Source organism: Callorhinus ursinus, unplaced genomic scaffold, assembly GCF_003265705.2.
Source record: "Callorhinus ursinus isolate GAN/ISIS: 27379988/994484 unplaced genomic scaffold, GSC_fseal_2.0 scaffold11, whole genome shotgun sequence".
In the NCBI taxonomy this organism is placed as follows: domain Eukaryota; kingdom Metazoa; phylum Chordata; class Mammalia; order Carnivora; family Otariidae; genus Callorhinus; species Callorhinus ursinus.
In genome coordinates this window covers 14,779,092-14,784,662 of record NW_027397073.1, presented here as the reverse complement: position 1 = coordinate 14,784,662, position 5,571 = coordinate 14,779,092, and the positions used below count along the sequence as shown (strand labels likewise).

Here is a 5,571-nt window from a genome sequence, read left to right as displayed (position 1 = left end):
CCTGGCTCCCAGGCTGAAAAAAAAAATCTTTAAATATACATTTCATGTAGGTAATAGCTTCTTTGCATATCTGTCTTCAAAAAATACTTTATAGCAGTATATAAATAGGTTACCTATATGTTTAATTTTATAATTTTGCCCCAAAACTATAGGTGTTTCATTTTCATAACATATTGATTTTGCCCAACATTAAAAAAGCTGACAAACTGTTGAAATGGAAATGCTTTTGTCTTCCACAATAGAAGTAGCAATTTGACAGAAAAAAAAACAAAAAACAAACAACCCCCACAGTAACACTCAGTTGTTTAACCTGAGCGTTTGGCCTACTGAGAGTAGCAGCTTTTTTCCTCCATGCACACTCACATCCACACCACCTCTGCACACATACATGGTTTTTTAAAATTTACTTATTTGAGAGAGAGAGACACAGCGAGGCAGGGAACACAAGCAGGGGGAGCGGCAGAGGGAGAAGCAGGCTTCCCGTGGAGCCCGGAGCCCGAAGCCCGATGCAGGACTCGATCCCAGGACCCTGGGATCATGACCTGAGCTGAAGGCAGATGCTTAACTGACTGAGCCACCCAGGCGCCCCGAGAAATCCAACATGTTAAGTTGAAGTTGTTTTAGCTACTTCCGGGTGGTGAATGGTGAGACCGGAAGGCGTTTTCCAGTTTGTGCATTCCCAGCCTCCCTGGGGGAGAACACAGAAGCCCAGGACAGGGCCACCCCGGGGAAGCACCAAGCACCGGGTGGGCGTGCAGAGGGAGGCAAGTGAGCTGTGAACAAGTACTTTGATGATAGTTTCCGTGGAAAAGAAAAGGGAGGCCGGGCAAACATGCTTGGGATTGGCTAATTCGAATAATGTCAGGGGGCTCAGGGCTGTCCCTGGTTGCCTGGTACCGGGCCCTGGGATCGTAGGAGAGGTCGTTGGGGGTGTGGGCAGAATCTAACCGTTGAGAAGGACTAACCGACCTATCAGCGGCTCTCAAACCCGGGTCAAGACCACACCCACCCACCCACACAGAGTGATAGAAGTATCCTTTAAATTTTGTGGCAAGTCTATTCATACTTCATATTAGTTGATAGTCATTTGGAACTTTCTATCTTGTTAAAACTTGAGACTCTTCATTTATTCCTAAATTCCTGAGGAAGTCTGGCAGAGAATGGGTAGCCCCCTCTGTTCAGCAACAGATTGGGAATGGGAGAGGTAAGCCTGGGAGTTTCACTGCTTGGGGTTGCCTTTGGACCCATTTAATGTGAGTACTTACGTCTATATTTACTTACATCTTATATTCCTTGTGTCTAAAATTAAAAAGGTTGAACTAAATAGCGAAGGCATTTAGTTAGTTTGATGCATAGGACTTTACAGAAGAGCCTGAAACAATGGTGGAGAAAACCACACAGTTTATGGTTAGTGGAAGTCAATGAAATAGCCATGTATTACATAATAAAAAGCAAATATTATGGATCCTGGTAGCAAAATGATTAAAAAGTGGGGGGGGGGCATACAATTCATATGGAAAGTATAATTTCAGCCAAAGGAGGCACAGATAGTAAAATTTAAAAATGAGAAGCCCAGAGGCAGCTGCTCAAGTTTTAACAACCCCCAGCCCTTCCTCACGACCCCTAAAAGCAGAAAGGGCCCCTACTCCCACTCAGAAGTAAAGAATCTCCAGGCAAGAAGGCCACTTCCGAAGACTTTCCACTCCAACTGTCACTATCACGGTGAAGAAGTGCTGAGGGGGAGCATTCAAATTTATACCCACCTGAGATTCAGGCCATCCAAGGTCCCTCAGGGCCAGAGAAGCCCTTCCTACAGCAGTTCTCAGGAATACTGCTCATGGATTTGCCTGAAGCCTGTCAGTCAGGCAGACTGGTCCGTTCAGTATGGGATGAAAAGACAAGAAAAACATATGGTTGACCTCTGAACAATGCGGGGGTTAGGGGCCCCAGACCCGCATGCATTTGAAAATCCAAGTATAACTTTTGACCTCCCCAAAACTGAACTACTAATAGCTGACTGTTGACCAGAAGCCCTACTGATAACATAAACAGTCAATTAACACACATATTTTATATGTTAAATGTATTATATACTGTATTCTTACAATAAAGTAAGCTAGAGAGAACAAAATGATATCAAGAAAATCATAGATAAGAGAAAACACAGCTTACAAGTAAGAAAGTGGGCCATCCAGAAGCAGGAAGACAAACCCAAGTAGAATGATTGGATGGCCGATTCCGGGAGACAAGTTAACTAGAAACATGTGGAAGCATCTTAAAATATACAAAATGCCCAGCTTTTCTAGTGTTATGATAACATTCAGATTCCTTCCTTTTTAACGAGTTTGGGACAAAGGTGAAATCGGGATTCACGTTTCTCTAAATTAAACATCTCATGTTTTACAAGTAGAATAACTGATTTGGGGATAATTGCATAGATTTGTGTGATGGCATCTACTTACAGCCCCCTCGAGCTTTCAGACAGAGGGAAACGAAATAGTTTTGCAGCCCTCATTCTGTTAGCACCTCTCCCGTTCTCCATCTAGACTCTAAAAGCCACTCTTCTACAGCTCTCTACCTCCTTATTCACCTCTATTAAAAGTTATTACATTTTGTGATAAATATATGTCTTTATGACTATGGTCTCCACTAGGCTACCAACTCCTAAAAAGAAAATGTTCATTATTTTATGTTTCCCTAGGATATTACATGGCATACAATGGGTAATGAACGTAGGTTGAAGGAATAAAAGAATATATGGATATTGATTTTTCTAGGGAAAGAAATGGGACGTGGATAAAATATCAACATTGAATTATCACTGAAAAAAGAAAAGGACCCTGATCAGTGTCGTGTCCTAGAGTTGCACAGCCAGTTTTTAGTTGGGAATAGGAATGATCACTGGGAAAGAAAAACTGAGAAGAGGTAGTTACAAATATCAAAAAAAGCAGTTCTGTTTATTTAATTTTGAGAACAGTAAAAGCATTGCACTGAGAATAAAGTATAATTAATTGTCTCGTAAGAGATAAGCATAGGAGAAACCTTACTGGAGTGCCCAAACTCCAGGAAGAAAAGGCACGTAAAGAATATGTAGAGAAGAGTCCAAAGACAGCATCTTTTTGCATATTTAATTTTAAGCATAGATTTCCACCTTATTTCTAACATTTTCCCACCTTCACTTTTTAATCATGTCTCACAATTTGCAGTTAAATATTGATTTTTTAAAGTCATTTAAAATAGTTCACCATGATTATATTTATAGATTTTGGTTCTGGTTAAGATTTTTATTTTACCTTTTATATTTAGTTACCTGGTGATCTGAGATCACATAGATTGTATTTTTCTGTGACGGCCAAATCTATGCTGACAATGCTTTCTTAATTCTTAATGAGCAGAGAAGATTTTCTAGACACAGGCAGACCATCCTGCTGCAGTTGTAGTTACTCAAATGACAAAGAAAATCATGTATACATAATGAACACTACATAAGCTTTTTGAGGCAAGGATGCTTGTTTATTTTGTTCATTTCTTATCTGCATTGTTCAGAATTGTGAATGGCCCTGTTAGATCATCAATACATTTATTTCATTGAGTGCATTAGAACCAATTTCATTTGTCTATAGATTGCTGTTTTGAAGGAAGCAAAAAAAAAAAAAAATTAAGGTTGAGTCCCAGGAAATTCTCAAGAGGGAAATGTATGTAGCTTCAAATTACATACAAAAATATTGTGTGGAGGGGTGCTGGGTGGCTTAGTCAGTTAAGCGTCTGACTCTTGGTTTCAGCTCAGGTTGTGATCTCATGGGTCCTGAGATCCAGCCCCAGGTCTGGGGGAGTCTCTCCTTCAGCCCCTCCCCCCATTTTTATCTCTCTCTCTCTCAAATAAATAAATCTTAAAAAAAATAGTGTGTAGAGAGTGAAAAGTATAGACTTTGGAAGCGACAGTGTAACAGAAGAGTGATTCTCAGATACTGTCAGCTCTAATAAAGATAGTTGAGCTGGTGCAAAATTTGATAAAAGATTTGAATTTAGATTAGACTCCGATCTACTAAAAGAGTTGAACATTAATTTCCTTTACAAGAGGTGCTTGAATGTTTGGTTTCTTTTTGTTTCCCCAGTGCCTGGAACAGTGCAACAAAGTATGTGGTACGTATACAACAATAATAAGTTTAAAAGGAAATTGAAGATGAATGTTTGAGAGGCTGCACATATATGGCAAATGGCGCTTATCTTAGAAATCTTATAAAGAGAGATAGAAGACTCTATCCCCAAAACAAATGATTGAGTCCGTGGTTTGAAAGTCATTGGCGAAGTGGTAAGAGAAGTAATGAAAGGGGTAGGAGGAAGGTTAGTTTGTCTGTGAGCACATTTTTTAAATAATAAAGGGCCCATCAAGGAAGTCAGGCAATTGGGAATATCCAAGAAAGAACGGGATGGAATGTTTGTATTTCTAATGTAACTTCCCTGGATTTCTTTCTTTTCTTTCTATTTTCTATCTTTTCTTTCTTTCTTTTTCTTTCCTTCTTTTTCCTTCTTTCTTTCTCTTTCTTTCTTTCTTTCTTTCTTTCTTTCTTTCTTTCTTTCTTTCTTTCTTTCTTTCTTTCAAGATTTATTTATTTGGAAGAGAGCAGAGGGATGGAGAGGAGAGGGAGAGAGAAACTTAAGTAGACTCTGCACTGGGCCTGGAGCCCAAAGTGGGGCTCCATCTTATGACCCGGGGATCACGAACTGAAACTAAACCATGAGTTGGACACTTAACCTACTGAGACACCTCGGCCCCCCATCCCTTCGATTTCTTAAATCATCTATGATGATATTTTATACTTCATTCAGGATATCTTAAATGTCTGTTTTTCCCATTTCTTCTAGATATTTTTGTACTAGTGGATCTTTCTCTGAACATCATGACTGCTCTTTTCTGATGCCAAGGCCAAATTATACATGCATCTTTTAAAAGACAATAGCTCTGTAGTTGAAGAGTAATTACTTTTCCAACTTGCACAGTAAATTTTCTTTTAAAACACTATCTGCAGTGTGAAATTGAGTAGACATCTGATGGAGCTCAACCCATTTATTTCTCCCCTCAAAAAATCATTAAGTTTGAGTCACACTGAAAGTTGTACTGACATTAAATAATGCATTCTAAAAATAAATAAATAAATAAATAAATAATGCATTCTATTGCTTTAAATTGCTTTCCTACCTACGCATTATCCAGGTACAAAAACACCTCACAGTCTTCCGTATTTTGAGCTTGTGTGCTTTAAATAGACACACACACACACACACACACACACACATTCACACACTTACACCACTTCATTATTAATAGATAATAGCAACAAAAAGTAGAGAACAACTTGACTTAGAGTTTTGGCATCTTGGGTTACAATAAGTAATTCTTGTGATCAGGGATGTTATTGCCATTGGGTTTTTGAATGTTATTTAATTTGATACTAATTTTCCAACAAAAGTGCTTGCTATGTTATAATTTATTTTACCTTTTATGAAGTTATCTTAATTATGCGTAAAATGTTAGCACTATGGTTGACTTTTAAGTAGCATATTCCAAGA

At 38.7% G+C, this 5,571-nt stretch overlaps 1 long non-coding RNA gene across 2 annotated transcripts; it reads left to right on the top strand.

Annotated features, from left to right (window-relative positions):
* The first annotated feature begins 707 nt into the window (after positions 1-707).
* Positions 708-5,131, top strand: LOC141373710 (uncharacterized). 2 transcript variants are annotated; one of them, XR_012379986.1, is made up of 3 exons: positions 708-1,204; positions 4,116-4,143; positions 4,867-5,131. It is a non-coding gene; the product is annotated as an uncharacterized lncRNA (long non-coding RNA). The 2 variants fall into 2 exon arrangements; XR_012379985.1 differs by having other exon boundaries at positions 708-1,253.
* The last annotated feature ends 440 nt before the right edge of the window (positions 5,132-5,571 follow it).